Source organism: Elaeis guineensis, chromosome 1 (assembly GCF_000442705.2).
Source record: "Elaeis guineensis isolate ETL-2024a chromosome 1, EG11, whole genome shotgun sequence".
Classification (NCBI taxonomy): Eukaryota; Viridiplantae; Streptophyta; class Magnoliopsida; order Arecales; family Arecaceae; genus Elaeis; species Elaeis guineensis.
Window position 1 is genome coordinate 174,524,766 of NC_025993.2, and position 18,603 is coordinate 174,543,368.

The following is an 18,603-nucleotide window of genomic DNA, read 5'->3' on the forward strand; positions in this document are numbered from 1 at the left end:
AAAACAAAAACAGAGAATTTACAGTAGCACCTTGACATTTACAGTAGCAAACAGACATTACAATAACCAAAATGAAGATAGGGCAAAACCTTGACGTATCCAGAGGAGAATAACAAGAGCTTGCACTACAACATTGGGAGTATAGCGACAGGCACCAAAACAAAAAATAGATTAATGAATGAAGAGTTTAGTCACCTAAAAGAATTTTAGTCATTGAATGGTCATCAAGTGAAGGTGCCTTCATGCATCCAGGTTTCTTCCTTCTAGGTTCCTTTCTTCCAAGTTCCTTCTTTCCTTTCAAGTTCATTCCTTCCGGGTTCCTTCCAGCTTGATAGCTTGATGAAGGCACCTTCCCTCTAGGTTCCTTCCTTCCAGATTTCTTCGTCAAAGGTGCCTTCATCAACCATGAAAGTGCCTACATGGTTCATGATGCCTTCAGCACTGTAACTCAAGGGTTAGGGAGGATTTTAATCTGATTTTCGGTGGCCAAAGAGAATGGAAAAGATCAAGAACAAATTGATAAATCTCTCACAAAACTATCGAGATTGGCCCATTCCCTCTGCTACCACCATAGACCTCAAAAAATATTCCATTCACGTCGTAACGCAAGCTCTTTGGGTTGGGTCATAATTTGGGTCCATGAAAAATATTCAAAATTCAAACCACATTAACATAGTTTGAATACATAAACAATAAATTTTGCGAAAATAAATACAAACTATCAGAGGATAAACATAAACTTCAAATAATAAACAAAAATTATGAATAATAAACACAAACTCTGTACAGAGATAAATAGAAACGTAAACTCTGTGTCGATAAATAGAAACTTCTCAAGATAAATACAAATTCGGGATTCAAAAGTTGAGTGATCTTAAGATCCATCCACAATAAACAAGAACAAGAGAGGAGGATAAACACTAAGTCGATAAATACAAACTTCAAATAATAAACAAAAATTATGAATAATAAACACAAACTTTATGCAGATAAACAGAAACTGCGAATAATAAATGCAAACTCTGTGCCGATAAACAGAACTTTTGATCTCGAGTTTGTGTTTATTCTGGATAGTTTGTGTTTATCGTCTCAGAGTTTGTGTTTATTCTGCAGGATTTATATTTATTCCAGCGGAGTTTATGTTTATTATTCAGAATTTATGTTTATTATTCAAAATTTCTGTTTATTATTCTGGAGTACTTGATGTTTATTCTACCCATGGTTGTGTTTATCCTATCAGGGTTATTTGCAGTTTGTGTTTATCTTATCACAAACAATGAGAAACAATAATGAGAAACAATGAGAATACAAATTTTTGAATGTAATTCATACAATATTCATTAATGGCCGGTGAGTGGTTTGGGAGGAGAGGAGATGGCGGCCGCGGGGTGGAGAACTTGGCTTGGGAGGTGATGCGTAGTCGTTGATAGCACCAAAAATAACTCTACTCACTACGTAGGTAGGATGAGTCGAGATCGTATCCTCAGGGATCTTGGGCTAAGTTGATATTACAAAATAAAAGAAAGAAGTGTTGTTTTGATTTAGAAAATAAATTATCTTAAAATTGATGTAATTAGAAAATAAAGAGCTTGGGAGTTTTGAATTAATTTGCACTAGCAGAGTTGTATCTCTTTTTTTTTATTAAATAGATGTGATTAATCTTAGAAAAAATACCTATCTTTCCTCGGCACGCTCCGTACCCATAGATCACGGTGCGTCTCCGAAAAGTACTAGATAAACAACTCTTCTTTCCTCGGCACGCCCCGTACCCGTAGATCACGATGCGTCTCCGAAAAGTAAAAGTTGTTCTTAATATTAATCTAACAATAAAGCATAAATAAAAATATATGAAAGAGAGCAAATAAAGAACTCATGATGATTTAAATAAAAAGCATAATTTTTATTGCATATAAAGAAATACAAGAAAGTTTAGAACAATAAACCATCTCTGTGTCGTTATAAAATTTCTTCTCCACTCCCGAGACTGCTAGCCTAGCTGCTCATGAAGTAGTCCCTTTCTATCTCTCTTTACAAGGCTCTAGATGAATTTCTGGGCTTCCCCTCCAATGGGAGTACAAAAGTCTTTTTATAGGTGTTAGGAGGGAGGAGTTTTATATGATTTTCCGATGTGGGACTAAAGAAAATACAAATCTTTCCTCTCAAAATATTTCTAAATATTAATTTTTTTTCTTTAATAAGCATCTGTTCGTCCGCCATCAAAAACTCCTTGCGAACCCGCCTGCCGCGCGCCAGCTCGCCGCGCGCCCACACCAGCGCGATGCCGCACTTGTGCCCGCGCTCGCCCGCGCCGCGTCCGTCCCGCGTCCGCACTCACCCGCACGCCCACACGCTCACTCGCGTGCCCAGGAACATTCTTTCTGTATTCCACGTGAAACATTCTTTTTGTATTCCAACAAAAATTTTTTGTTTCTTTACAATGACGTCTATATCCTTTTGGATTCTTCGAGTATGGTCAGAAATAATTAGTTTTGTGTATCCAAATTTTATTTTGATTAAGAGTCAATTAGGCATCCTAAACAATGAATGATTAATGGTCAAGATAATTTTAGAGATACTGAGGAATAAATTATTAAGAAAACCCAATGAATTGTAGGGTTTAGACTAGACCAAATTTTAGGAGTGATTCTACAATCCTCTTATTGATCTCAATAAAGAATCTGCTTCATGAGAAATTGGTGGAAAGGTCGAGGTATGCAAAAATTCTCCTTAAAATTTTATTTAAAAAAAAAAACAACATTGGTTTCCTACCGAGTAATCGGGCCCTTTCGCCTAAGTAAGCGTTGTGGTTCGTGTAAAAAGGTAGGCAATGTAAAAAAAAAAAAAAAAATTAAGGGGACTAAATTGCAAGAAGATAATAAACCTCTTTTCCATTAAGATAGAGAATTTAAAGAGTAAAGTGGGGAGTTGGTGAAAGAAAAGCTCTTGAAATTTCTTTAGTTAATACTCAGCCACTAATTGGGTCAAATTGATAATCCAATGAAATATCTCTTTAATGGTCTGACCAGGTATCATCTACCTTTTGGGATGCCTAACCTAATTTTTGATTCAAGACCGAGTCGGTACACAATGCTGATATATCTATTTTACTCGAGGACGAGCAAAATTCAAGTTGGGGGGTGTGATAAACACTTAATTTAAGTCATTTAAAGCAGAAAATCATATTTAATTTATTTTATTTATTAAGAATTTGATGCTTCTTTTTATGTTTTACAGGAAAGATGATCGCCGATACAAAGAGTCCGATTCATAGATCAAAAAGACTCAAGTTTGAAGAAATTTAGACTTAAAATAAAATTAAAATAAAAAAAGGATGCATACAGTATTATAGAAAATGAAGATACTATGCAAGGAATCCAAAAGGATATAGACGTCATTGTAAAGAAACAAAAGTTTCTTGTTGGAATACAAAAAGAATGTTTCACGTGAAATACAAAAAGAATGTTCCTGGGCGCGCGAGTGAGCGCGTGAGCACGTGGGCGCGCGGGTGAGTGCGGACGCGGGACGGACGCGGCGCGGGCGAGCGCGGGCACGGGTGCGGCATCGCGCGGGTGTGGGCGCGCGGCGAGCTGGCGCACGACAGGCGGGTTCGCAGGGAGTTTTTGATGGCGGATGAACAGATGCTTATTAAAGGAAAAAAATTAATATTTAAAAATATTTTGAGAGGAAAGATTTGTATTTTCTTTAGTCCCACATCGGAAAATCATGTAAAACTCCTCCCTCCTAACACCTATAAAAAGACTTTTGTACTTCCATTGGAGGGGGAGCCCAGAAATTCTTCTAGAGCTTTGCATAGAGGGATAGAAAGGGACTACTTCATGAGCAGCTAGGCTAGCAGTCTCGGGAGTGGAGAAGAAATTTTATAACGACACAGAGATGGTTTATTGTTCTAAATTTTTTTGTATTTTTTTATATGCAATAAAAATTATGCTTTTTATTTAAATCATCATGAGTTCTTTATTTGCTCTCTTTCATATGTTTTTATTTATGCTTTATTGTTAGATTAATATTAGGAACAACTTTTACTTTTCGGAGACGCATCGTGATCTACAGGTACGGGGCGTGCCGAAGAAAGAAGAGTTGTTTACCTAGTACTTTCCGGAAACGCACCGTGATCTACGGGTACGGAGCGTGCTGAGGAAAGATAGGTATTTTTTCTAAGATTAATCACATCTATTTAATAAACAAAAAGAGATACAACTCTGCAAGTGCAAATTAATTCAAAACTCCCGAGCTCTTTATTTTCTAATTACATCAATTTTAAGATAATTTATTTTCTAAATCAAAACAACACTTCTTTCTTTTATTTTGTAATCTCAACTTAGCCCAAGGTCCCTGAGGATACGATCTCGACTCATCCTACCTACGTAGTGAGTAGAGTTATTTTTGGTGCTATCAACGACTACGCATCAAATTTTGGTGCCGTTGCTGGGGACCTAGGCATGGTTGAAAAAAAAAAGCCACTGACATTTCATAACACTTAACTAAAATAGCGTAATCCCAAATATAAAAATTTCTAACTTGTTTGGACACCTTGTTTCTTTGCATCTCATCTCCGTAATTAACTTTAAGGGCGCAACTCATTAACTAAGATAAGATGGGGATTTGATCACCCTTCCTTGGCCCACAAATCACTCCCTTACATTTGCATAACCTAGACCTTAATCTAAAATTAATTAGATGTTGACCCTTAAGGATTTTGAGCTCAATAGGATAAGAAAGCTTTAGAGTTGAACCGAGCGCGGATTGGTTAATTGCTCGGTGTCTAAGGCAAGTGGTTAAAGAAAGTGGTTTTCAATTGGTTCCGTTGACTGACCTGGCTAACTCAGTTGGTGTCTAAAGAAAGCAACGAGCAGGAAACCTCCCACATCTTACGCTTACCTGGCCGAGTCAGTTAGTCAGTCTTGAGCTTGGAGTGCTCAAAGGCGGTCTTGGAAGTTAGGAGCTGTCTAGATCTAAGTTAACTTTAGGATAGAGAGTCTATGCTTGTTTAAGTTGATTGCAATTAACATCTAAACATTAACTAATTTCTCCCTTTTCATAGATTTAAGATTCTTAGGTTCTTCTCTTTAGATTTTCTTCATTCTTTTCTCACTTTATTATAAAAATATATATATTATAAAAAGAAAAATTTTTTTGTGTTTGCTCTACAGTATAAGTGTAAGGTGTATGCTTGGCCGTAGATCGTTACGATCAGAAATCCAATCTTTTGATCCAGAAATAGAAAGAACCTTTAGAGCCAACAGACGTAAAAATATGAACCGAAATCAGGAGAATGATCCACCCAAGCAATTGAAGGAGTACTTTACTCCTTCCACATATATCTACTCTCCTTGTATTCAAGTGTCCCCTGTGGAGGCCACTCAATATGAAATTAAGTCCAGTATAATCCAAATGTTACCTTCATTTTATGGATTTAGTAATGAGGATCCTTATAAACATTTTGAAGAATTTTTTGAGATATGCTCAACTGTCAAAATTCACAACTTCTCCGATGATGCTCTTAGGTTAAAATTATTTTCTTTCTCACTTAAGGACAAAGCCAAATACTGGCTACATACTTTGGATTCCATGACTATATCAACCTGGGACCAGCTGCAAGGAGAGTTTCTCAAGAAATATTTTCTTATTGGAAAAACTAATCAAATAAGAAAAGCCATAACTAATTTTTCCCAATTAGATGGAGAAATGTTTCATGAAACATGGGAGAGATTAAAGGACCTTATTAGAAAATGTCCCCACCATGCTGTACCTAAGTGGCAGTTAATCCAATGTTTTTATGATGGGCTATCGGAAAGACATCGACAAATGGTCAATGCATCATGTGGTGGGACATTCATGCTGAAAAGTGAGGATGAGGCATGGCAACTGTTTGAAATTTTAAGTGAAAATTCATTACATCATATGTCTGCCTCTATTAGAGATAAACCCATGTTAAACCCAAAGGGAGGTGGAATATATGAAGTAGGAAATGCCATAGATATCCATCATAAGGTAGATGAATTGTCCCAAAAATTAGATCGTCTTCTAAATACTGGACAATCTCCGATTCCACCTAACCCAATCCAAGAAGTTTGTGCATTGTGTACAAGTCCAAACCATTTTGTTAGTGAATGCCCAGCCGCACATCAATTTCCTGAGTTTGTGCACGAGCAGGTTCAGCAAGCTCAAGTCCAACAAGCTCGCAGACCAGGAAACGATCCATATTCGAACACTTATAATCCCGGCTGGAAAAACCATCTAAATTTTTCCTGGAGATCACAACCAGTGGTTGGTCCTGCCACACCTCGACCTCAATATCAGGATCCAACATATAGGCATGGACCATACCATCAATTTCAAAATGTTCCTCAACCGTCTACTACTGGTCACAGCTCAGCTTTTGAAGAAAAAGTTCTGAAAGTACTAGAACGATTAGAAGTCAACACTCAGACCCTTAACTCCCACACACAATCCATTGCTAAGCTAGAGACCCAAATAGGTCAACTAGCGACTGCATTCAGTAGGAGGGAAGGAGAAAAATTACCTAGCCAACCCGAGAGCAACCCAAGAGGGCAATTTGTGATTGAGAGCTCTAATACCCCAGAAGCTTTTTCTGAACATGCCAAATCAATCATGACTCTGAGAAGTGGAAAGGTCATTGAACACACTAGTAAAATCAATAAGACCGACCCTAAACCTCTAACCGAAGCCAAATCACCCAAGAACAAGGAGAATAGAGAAGGAACCAACTGCACCGGAATCATCTTACTTGCCTAAAGCCCCATTTCTGGATGCCCTGAAAGTCCCTATTCCTGCAGATAAGAAGGGAGGAAAATTCGATGAGATGTTGGAATTGTTTAAGCAAGTCCAAATTAATCTCCCATTCTAGACGCAATCAAACAGGTCCCTGCTTATGCCAAATTTTTGAAGGATTTGTGCACCCAAAAACATAAATCTAGATCACAAATCCCAAAGAAAGTACGTCTCACTGAACAAGCTAGTTCTGTCTTCCAGCATGCCACTCCAAAGCTTAAGGACCCAGGAGCCCCCATCATTTTCTGTGTTATAGGAGATTATCACATTGAAAAAGCTCTTCTGGATTTAGGGGCAAGTGTGAATCTTTTACCTAGTTCGGTGTGTGAACTTTTTGGATTCGGAAAACTGAAACCCACATCAGTCACACTGCAGTTAGCCGACAGATCAATTAAGGAACCACGTGGAATGCTTGAGAATGTCTTGGTCGAGGTAGATGAGTTTTACTTTCCAGTTGATTTTCTGGTTCTCGACATGGAATTAAGTGGCAACCCCAGACAAATTTTCATTATTTTAGGACGACCCTTCCTAGCTACGGCAAATGCATGCATTAATTGTAGGACAGGAGTCATGGACGTATCGTTTGGGAATAAGAAACTAAGACTGAATGTGTTTGGTGCTTTCTAAGGACCATCAATGGATAGTTGCTTCGAAGTAGATACACTAGAAGATATTATAGAAGATGCAACACCCACAATTCTAGCACCAGACCCCTTAGATACTTGCTTGGCTCACTTTGGAGTGTGTGACTTTGAGGAATATATGAAGAAGTTAACATCTTGTTGGATACACCACACGATAAAACCACTCCTCCATGGACAATCAAGTATGAGCCATTGCCTACATTAGCCAGTACACCAATAATCCCATCTTTAGAATCACCACCTACGTTAGAATTGAAACCCCTTCCTGCTACGCTCAAGTATGTATTTCTAGAACTCAATGACACCCTCCCGGCAATCATTGCATCAGACTTGACCCCTAATCAGGAAGCACAATTGATAGGTATTCTGAAAGAACACAAAGAGGCTATCGGTTGGTCCATTGCCGATTTAAAAGGAATTGACCCCTCCATTTGCATGCACCATATTCATTTTGAGGAACATGCCAAACCCGATCGAGATATGCAGAGGAGATTGAACCCAAACATGCGTGAAGTAGTAAAGAAAGAGGTGGTAAAGTGGTTAGATGCTGGAATCATCTACCCCATATCCGATAGTAAATGGGTCAGTTCCACTCAAGTAGTACCTAAGAAATCTGGTATTACTGTGGTTGAGAACGAAGAAGGTGAACTGCTTCCCACTCGCATATCATCTGGATGGCGAGTATGCATAGATTATAGAAAACTGAATGCCGTTACTAGGAAGGATCATTTTCCATTGTCCTTCATCGACCAAATCCTAGAACGGTTAGCAGGACAAAGTTTCTACAGTTTTCTTGATGGTTATTCAGGGTACAATCAAGTACCTGTATTTCCGGATGATCAAGAAAAGACTACCTTCACCTGCCCCTATGGCACCTTCGCTTTTCGGCGTATGCCATTCGGGCTTTGCAATGCACCCGCTATATTTCAACGGTGCATACTGGCCATTTTTTCGGATATGGTGGACAAATGTCTTGAAGTTTTTATGGATGATTTTTCTGTGTTTGGATCCACTTTTGAGGATTGTCTCCATAATTTGATAAACACTTAATTTAAGTCATTTAAAGCAGAAAATCATATTTAATTTATTTTATTTATTAAGAATTTGATGCTTCTTTTTATGTTTTACAGGAAAGATGATCGCCGATACAAAGAGTCTGATTCATAGATCAAAAAGACTCAAGTTTGAAAAAATTTGGACTTAAAATAAAATTAAAATAAAAGAAGGATGCATACGGTATTATAGAGAATGAAGATACTATGCAAGGAATCCAAAAGGATATAGACGTCATTGTAAAGAAACAAAAGTTTCTTTTTGGAATACAAAAAGAATGTTTCACGTGGAATACAAAAAGAATGTTCCTGGGCACGCGAGTGAGCGTGTGAGCGCGTGGGCGCGCGGGTGAGTGCGGACGCGGGACGGACGCGGGGCGGACGCGGCGCGGGCGAGCGCGGGCATGGGTGCGGCATCGTGCGGGTGTGGGCGCGCGGCAGGCGGGTTCGCAGGGAGTTTTTGATGGCGGACGAACAGATGCTTATTAAAGAAAAAAAATTAACATTTAGAAATATTTTGAGAGGAAAGATTTGTATTTTCTTTAGTCCGACATCGGAAAATCATGTAAAACTCCTCCCTCCTAACACCTATAAAAAGAATTTCTGGGCTCCCCCTCCAATGGGAGTACAAAAGTCTTTTTATAGGTGTTAGGAGTGAGGAGTTTTACATGATTTTTCGATGTGGGACTAAAGAAAATACAAATCTTTCCTCTCAAAATATTTCTAAATATTAATTTTTTTTCTTTAATAAGCATCTGTTCGTCCGCCATCAAAAACTCCCTGCGAACTCGCCTGCCCCGTGCCTGCTCGCCGCGCGATGCCGCACCCATGCCCGCGCTCGCCCTCGCCGCATCCGCCCCGCGTCCGTCCCGCGTCCGCACTCACCCGCGCGCGCACGCGCTCACTCGCGCGCCCAGGAACATTCTTTTTGTATTCCACGTGAAACATTTTTTTTGTATTCCAAAAAGAAACTTTTGTTTCTTTACAATGACGTCTATATCCTTTTGGATTCCTTACATAGTATCTTCATTTTCTATAATACCGTATGCATCCTTCTTTTATTTTAAGTCCAAATTTTTTCAAACTTGAGTCTTTTTGATCTATGAATCGGACTCTTTGTGTCGGCGATCATCTTTCCTGTAAAACATAAAAAGAAGCATCAAATTATTAATAAATAAAATAAATTAAATATGATTTTCTACTTTAAATGACTTAAATTAAGTGTTTATCACACCCTCAACTTGAATTTTGCTCGTCCTCGAGTAAAATAGATATATCAGCATTGTGTACCGACTCAGTCTTGAATCAAAAATTAGGTTAGGCATCTCAAAAGGTAGATGATACCTGGTCAGACCATTAAAGAGATATTTTATTGGATTATCAATTTGACCCAATTAGTGGCTGAGTATTAACTAAAGAAATTTCAAGAGCTTTTCTTTCACCAACTCCCCACTTTACTCTTTAAATCCTCTATCTTAATGGGAAAGAGGTTTATTATCTTCTTGCAATTTAGTCTCCTTATTTTTTTATTTTTTATTTTTTACATTGCCTACCTTTTTACGCGAACCACAACGCTTACTTAGGCGAAGGGGCCCGGTTACTCAGTAGGAAATCAATGTTGTTGTTTTTTTTTTAAATAAAATTTTAAGGAGAATTTTTGCATACCTCGATCTTTCCACCCAATTTCTCATGAAGCAGATTCTTTATTGAGATCAGTAAGAAGAGGGTTGTAGAATCACTCCTAAAATTTGGTCTAGTCTAAACCCTACCATTCATTGGGTTTTCTTAATAATTTATTCCTCAGTATCTCTAAAATTATCTTGACCATTAATCATTCATTGTTTAGGATGCCTAATTGACTCTTAATCAAAATAAAATTTGGATACACAAAACTAATTATTTCTAACCATACTCGAGGATTTGATTAATTTCCTCCCCCCCAACTTAATCTACATTGTCCTCAATAGAGTAGGAAAGCAAAGAAAATAAAAGGAGAGAGTGCACCTGGGATAATTTTACTTCGGAAGTTGAAGATAGCTTCATTTATTAATAGGCTCTTGTTCTAAATTCCTGCAGCTGCGGTAAAGTAAAAAAATATGAAATCATTGGGTTGCCTCCCAACAAGCGCTAAGTTTACGTCTTCAACCAGACTGAATTGAGTATTATGGCGGTATTGGATTCACTAAATCAACAGATTCAATTAATTCTCCATCACTAATCCATCTATGTAAGGTTTCAATCGCTGACTGTTCACTTTAAAGGTGTTCTCCTGTTTATGATTTTTGAGTTCTATAGCTCCATGAGAAAATACCTGAGTTACAATGAAAGGTCCGTCCCAACGTGAGCGAAGTTTTTCAGGAAACAGACGCAACCTAGAATTGAAGAGCCAAACTTTTTGATTGGGCTCGAACATTTTTCGTGCAATGAATTTATCGTGGTATGCTTTAGTTCGAGCCTTATAAATTTTGACACTCTCATACGCTTCATTGCGTAGCTCTTCAAGTTCATTTAATTGAAGTCTCCTATTGGAACCTGTATTTTTCATATCAAAGTTAAATTGCCGTATGGCCCAAAATGCACGATGTTCCAATTCCACCGGCAGATGACAAGCTTTTTCGAATACAAGTCGATAAGGAGACATTCCTATGGGTGTTTTAAAAGCAGTACGGTAAGCCCATAATGCATCGTCTAAGCGAAGAGACCAATCCTTTCTATCAGGCCTAACCGTCTTTTCTAGGATATGTTTAATCTTCCTATTTGACACCTCTACCTGACCATTAGTTTGGGGGTGATATGGTGTGGCCACTTTGTGTGAAATATTATATTTTTTCATAAGTGCTTCAAAATGTTTATTCGTAAAATGAGTCTCCCCATCACTAATGATCACCCTTGGGAAGCCAAATCGACTAATGATGTTTCGTTGGATAAAACTAGTTACAATTTTATTATCATTAGTCCGTGTAGCTATTGCCTCTACCCATTTTGATACGTAATCAACTGCCACCAGAATATATTCAAATCCAAATGAGACTGGAAAAGGTCCCATGAAATCAATCCCCCAAACATCGAAAATTTCTACTACTAAAATGGGGGTCAGCGGCATCATATCCTTCTTGGATAAATTTCCTATTTGCTGACATCGCAGACAACTTCGGCCAAATTCATGTGCATCCTTGAAAAGCGTTGGCCAATAAAACCCACTCTGCAGCACTTTTGCTGCAGTTTTTCTTCCACTAAAATGTCCCCCACATGCCGAAGAATGGCAAAAAGTGAGAATGCTTTGGAATTCACTCTCGGGGACACAACGGCGAATAACTTGGTCAGGACAGTATTTGAATAGTTCAGGTTCTTCTCAGAAATAATGTTTAATTTGCGAGAAAAATCGATCATTTTCTTGTTTTGTCCAGTGAGAAGGTACTTGTCCTGTTGACAAGTAATTGACAATATGGGCAAACCATGGAGGACGGCTAGAGGAGATTGTGAAAAGTTGTTCGTCAGGAAATTTTTCTTTGACCTCATCTATGCCTATCGTGTGTTCAATTAAGATCCTAGAGATGTGATCAGCTACCACATTCTCAGAACCCTTCTTATCTCGGATTTCCAGATCAAATTCTTATAAAAGAAGGATCCATCTGATCAAATACGGTTTAGTATCTTTCTTTGAGAGAAGATATTTCAGAGCCACATGATCACAGTAAACTAGAACCTTAGACCCTAACAGATATGAGCGAAATTTTTCAAGGGCGAACACTACTGCTAGCTCTTTTTCTGTTGTGGTGTAGTTTAATTGGGCATCGGAAAGAGTCTTGCTAGCATAATAGATCACATGTGGCTCCTTATTGATTTTTTGGCCTAAGACAACACCTATTGCAAAGTCAGAGGCATCACACAATCTCAAATGGAATGGACCAGTCAGGGGGTTTTATTATGGGTGCTGTTGTCAGGGCTGTTCGTAATGTGTTGAACGCTTTCAAACAGTCTTCGTCAAAGACAAATGGTGTATCCTTGGCCAACAGATTGCACAAGGGTCTTGAAATCTTGCTAAAGTCTTTGATGAAGCGTCTATAAAATCCGACATGACCTAAGAAGGATCGTATTTGTCGGACCGAAGTAGGGGGTGGTAGTTTTGAAATGACCTCAATTTTGGCTTTATCTACCTCGATCCCTCTTTCAGAAATAATATGTCCTAATACAATTCCTTTCCGCACCATGAAATGGCTCTTTTCCCAACTTAGGACAAGATTTGTCTCCATACACCATTTAAGAACTTTGGAAAGATTATGGAGACAATCCTCAAAGGTGGTTCCAAACACAGAAAAATCATCCATAAAAACTTCAAGACATTTGTCCACCATATCCGAAAAAATGGCCAGCATGCACCGTTGAAATGTAGCGGGTGCATTGCAAAGCCCGAATGGCATGCCGAAATGCGAAGGTGCCATAGGGGCAGGTGAAGGTAGTCTTTTCTTGATCATCCGAAAATACAGGTACTTGATTGTACCCTGAATAACCATCAAGAAAACTGTAGAAACTGTCCTGCTAACCGTTCTAGAATTTGGTCGATGAAGGGCAATGGAAAATGGTCCTTCCTAGTAACGGCATTCAATTTTCTATAATCTTATGCATACTCGCCATCCAGATGATATGCGAGTGGGAAGCAGTTCACCTTATTCGTTCTCAACCACAGTAATACCAGATTTCTTAGGTACTACTTGAGTGGGACTGACCCATTTACTATCGGATATGGGGTAGATGATTCCAGCATCTAACCACTTTACCACCTCTTTCTTTACTACACGCATGTTTGGGTTCAATCTCCTCTGCATATCTCGATGGGATTTGGCATGTTCCTCAAAATGAATATGGTGCATGCAAATGGAGGGGTCAATTCCTTTTAAATCGGCAATGGACCAACCGATAGCCTCTTTGTGTTCCTTCAGAATACCTACCAATTGTGTTTCCTGATTAGGGGTCAAGTCTGATGCAATGATTGCCGGGAGGGTGTCATTGAGTCCTAGAAATACATACTTGAGCGTAGCAGGAAGGAGTTTCAATTCTAACGTAGGTGGTGATTCTAAAGATGGGATTATTGGTGTACTGGCTAATGTGGGCAATGGCTCATACTTGATTGTCCATGGAGGAGTGGTTTTATCGTGTGGTGTATCCAACAAGATGTTAACTTCTTTCATATATTCCTCAAAGTCACACACTCCAAAGTGAGCCAAGCAAGTATCTAAGGGGTCTGGTGCTAGAATTGTGGGTGTTGCATCTTCTATAATATCTTCTAGTGCATCTACTTCGAAGCAACTATCCATTGATGGTCCTTGGGAAGCACCAAACACATTCAGTCTTAGTTTCTTATTCCCAAACGATACGTCCATGACTTCTGTCCTACAATTAATGCATGCATTTGCCGTAGCTAGGAAGGGTCGTCCTAAGATAATGGGAATTTGTCTGGGGTTGCCACTTAATTCCATGTCGAGAATCAGAAAATCAACTGGAAAGTAAAACTCATCTACCTTGACCAAGACATTCTCAAGCATTCCACGTGGTTCCTTAATTGATCTGTCGGCTAACTGCAGTGTGACTGATGTGGGTTTCAGTTCTCCGAATCCAAAAAGTTCATACACCGAACTAGGTAAAAGATTGACACTTGCCCCTAAATCCAGAAGAGCTTTTTCAATGTGATAATCTCCTATAACACAGGAAATGATGGGGGCTCCTGGGTCCTTAAGCTTTGGAGGAGTGGCATGCTAGAAGACAGAACTAGCCTGTTCAGTGAGGCGTACTTTCTTTGGGATTTATGATCTAGATTTACGTTTTTGGGTGCACAAATCCTTCAAAAATTTGGCATAAGCAGGGACTGTTTGATTGCGTCTAGAAGGGGAAGATTAATTTGGACTTGCTTAAACAATTCCAACATCTCATCGAGTTTTCCTCCCTTCTTATCTGCAAGAATAGGAGCTTTCAGGGCATCCGGAAATGGGGCTTTAGGCAAGAAGATGATTCCGGTGTTGTTGGTTCCTTCTCTATTTTCAGGTCCTTGTTTTTGGGTGATTTGGCTTTGGTTAGAGGTTTAGGATCGGTCTCATTGATTTTACTAGTGTGTTCAATGACCTTCCCACTTCTCAGAGTCATGATTGATTTGGCATGTTCAGAAAAAGCTTCTGGGGTATTAGAGCTCTCAATCACAAATTGCTCTCTTGGGTTGCTCTCAGGTTGGCTAGGTAATTTTCCTCTTTCCCTCCTACTGAATGCAGTCGCTAGTTGACCTATTTGGGTCTCTAGCTTAGTAATGGATTGTGTGTGGGAGTTAAGGGTTTGAGTGTTGACTTCTAATCGTTCTAGTGCTTTCAGAACTTTTTCCTCAAAAGCTGAGCTGTGACCAGTAGTAGACGGTTGAGGAACATTTTGAAATTGATGGTATGGTCCATGCCTATATGTTGGATCCTGATATTGAGGTCGAGGTGTGGCAGGACCAACCACTGGTTGTGGTCTCCAGAAAAAATTTGGATGGTTTCTCCAGCCGGGGTTATAAGTGTTCGAATATGGATCGTTTCCTGGTCTGCGAGCTTGTTGGACTTGAGCTTGCTGAACCTGCTCGTACACAAACTCAGGAAATTGATGTGCGGCTGGGCATTTACTAACAAAATGGTTCGGACTTGTACACAATGCACAAACTTCTTGGATTGGGTTAGGTGGAATCGGAGATTGTCCAGTATTTAGAAGACGATCTAATTTTTGGGACAATTCATCTACCTTATGATGGATATCTATGGCATTTCCTACTTCATATATTCCACCTCTCTTTGGGTTTAACATGGGTTTATCTCTAATAGAGGCAGACATATGATGTAATGAATTTTCACTTAAAATTTCAAACAGTTGCCATGCCTCATCCTCACTTTTCAGCATGAATGTCCCACCGCATGATGCATCGACCATTTGTCGATGTCTTTCGGATAGCCCATCATAAAAACATTGGATTAACTGCCACTTGGGTACAGCATGGTGGGGACATTTTCTAATAAGGTCCTTTAATCTCTCCCATGTTTCATGAAATATTTCTCCATCTAATTGGGAAAAACTAGTTATGACTTTCCTTATTTGATTAGTTTTTCCAATGGAAAAATATTTCTTGAGAAACTCTCCTTGCAGCTGGTCCCAGGTTGATATAGTCATGGAATTCAAAGTATGTGTCAGTATTTGGCTTTGTCCTTTAGTGAGAAAGGGAATAATTTTAACCTAAGAGCATCATCAGAGAAGTTGTGAATTTTGACAGTTGAGCATATCTCAAGAAATTCTTCAAGATGTTTATAAGGGTCCTCGTTACTAAGTCTATAAAATGAAGGTAACATTTGGATTATACTGGACTTAATTTCATATTGAGTGGCCTCCACAGTGGGCACTTGAATACAAGGAGAGTAGGTATATGTGGAAGGAGTAAAGTACTCCTTCAATTGCTTGGGTGGATCATTCTCTTGATTTCGGTTCATATTTTTACGTCTGTTGGCTCTAAAGGTTCTTTTTATTTCTGGATCAAAAGGTTGGATTTCTGGTCGTAACGATCTACGGCCAAGCATACACCTTACAATTATACTATAGAGCAAACACAGAAATTTTTTTTTTTTTATAATATATATATTTTTATAATAAAGTGAGAAAAGAATGAAGAAAATCTAAAGAGAAGAATCTTAAATCTATGAAAAGGGAGAAATTAGTTAATGTTTAGATGTTAATTGCAATCAACTTAAACAAGCATAGACTCTCTATCCTAAGGTTAACTTAGATCTAGATAGTTCCTAACTTTCAAGACTGCCTTTGAGCACTCCAAGCTCAAGACTGACTAACTGACTCGGCCAGGTAAGCGTAAGATGTGGGAGGTTTCCTGCTCATTGCTTTCCTTAGACACCAACTGAGTTGGCCAGATCAGTCAACGGAACCAATTGAAAACCACTTTCTTTAACCACTTGCCTTAGACATCGAGCAATTAACCAATTCGCGCTCGGTTCAACTCTAAAGCTTTCTTATCCTATTGAGCTCGAAATCCTTAGGGGTCAACGTCTAATTAATTTTAGATTAAGGTCTAGGTTATGCAAATATAAGGGAGTGATTTGTGGGCCAAGGAAGGGTGATCAAATCCCCACCTTATCTTATTTAATGGGTTGCACCCTTAAAGTTAATTATGGAGATGAGATGCAAAGAAACAAGGTGTCCAATCAAATTAGAAATTTTTATATTTGGGGTTACGCTATTTTAGTTAAGTGTTATGAAATGTCAGTGACTTTTCTTTTTAATTCAACCGTGCCAAGATCTCCGGTAACGGCGCCAAAATTTGATGCGTAGTCGTTGATAGCATCAAAAATAACTCGACTCACTACGTAGGTAGGATGAGTCGAGATCGTATCCTCAGGGACCTTGGGCAAAGTTGAGATTGCAAAATAAAAGAAAGAAGCGTTGTTTTGATTTAGAAAATAAATTATCTTAAAATTGATGTAATAAGAAAATAAAGAGTTCGGGAGTTTTGAATTAATTTTGTACTAGCAGAGTTGTATCTCTTTTTTTTTTTAATTAAATTGATGCGATTACTTTAGGAAAAATACCTATCTTTCCTCGGCACGTCTCGTACTCGTAGATCACGGTGCATCTCCGGAAAGTACTAGGTAAACAACTCTTCTTTCCTCGACACGCCCCGTATCCGTAGATCACGACGCGTCTCCGAAAAGTAAAAATTATTCCTAATATTAATCTAACAGGAAAGCATAAATAAAAGCATATGAAAGAGAGCAAATAAAGAACTCATGATAATTTAAATAAAAAGCATAATCTTTATTGCATATAAAGAAATACAAGAAAGTTTAGAACAATAAATCCGTTCTGTGTCGTTACAAAGTTTCTTCTCCACTCCCGAGACTGCTAGCCTAGCTGCTCATGAAGTAGTCCCTTTCTTTTCCTCTATTCAAGGCTCTAGAAAAATTTCTGGGATCCCACTCCAATGGGAGTACAAAAGTCTTTTTATAGGTGTTAGGAGGGAGTTTTACATGATTTTTCGATGTGGGACTAAAGAAAATACAAATCTTTCCTCTCAAAATATTTTTAAATATTAATTTTTTTTCTTTAATAAGCATCTGTTCGTCCGCCATCAAAAACTCCCTGCGAACCCGCCTGCTGCGCGCCCGCTGGCCGCGCGCCCACACTCGCACGATGCCGCACCCGTGCCCGCGCTCGCTCGCGCCTCGTCCGCCCCGCGTCCGCACTCACCCGCGTGCCCACGCGCTCACACGCTCACTCGCGCGCCCAGGAACATTCTTTTTGTATTCCACGTGAAACATTCTTTTTGTATTCCAAAAAGAAACTTTTGTTTCTTTACAATGACGTCTATATCCTTTTGGATTCCTTGCATAGTATCTTCATTTTCTATAATACCGAATGCATCCTTCTTTTATTTTAATTTTATTTTAAGTCCAAATTTCTTCAAACTTGAGTCTTTTTTATCTATGAATCGGACTCTTTATATCGGCGATCATCTTTCCTGTAAAACATAAAAAGAAGCATTAAATTCTTAATAAATAAAATAAATTAAATATGATTTTCTGCTTTAAATGACTTAAATTAAGTGTTTATCACACAAAATTTGATGCGTAGTCGTTGATAGCACCAAAAATAACTCTACTCACTACGTAGGTCGGATGAGTCGAGATCGTATCCTCAGGGACATTGGGCTAAGTTGAGATTACAAAATAAAAGAAGTGTTGTTTTGATTTAGAAAATAAATTATCTTAAAATTGATGTAATTAGGAAATAAAGAGCTCGGGAGTTTTGAATTAATTTGCACTAGCAGAGTTGTATCTCTTTTTTTTTTATTAAATAGATGTGATTAATCTTAGGAAAAATATCTATCTTTCCTCGGCACGCCCCGTACCCGTAGATCATGGTGTGTCTCCGAAAAGTACTAGGTAAATAACTCTTCTTTCCTCGGCACGCCCCGTACCCGTAGATCACGGTGCGTCTCTGGAAAGTAAAAGTTGTTCCTAATATTAATCTAACAATAAAGCATAAATAAAAACATATGAAAGAGAGCAAATAAAGAACTC

The 18,603-nt window shown here is 38.6% G+C and overlaps 1 protein-coding gene, 1 non-coding gene and 1 pseudogene across 21 annotated transcripts in view; 2 read left to right on the forward strand and 1 right to left on the reverse strand.

Annotated features, from left to right (window-relative positions):
• Positions 1 to 18,603, forward strand: part of LOC105039750 (uncharacterized) — a 31,827-nt gene that overhangs the window by 6,770 nt on the left and 6,454 nt on the right. The window lies entirely within an intron of this gene.
• Positions 5,662 to 5,767, reverse strand: LOC140855116 (small nucleolar RNA R71). The gene has a single exon (XR_012138147.1). It is a non-coding gene; the product is annotated as a small nucleolar RNA R71 (small nucleolar RNA).
• On the forward strand, positions 15,513 to 15,610 carry LOC140855110 (small nucleolar RNA R71; annotated as a pseudogene).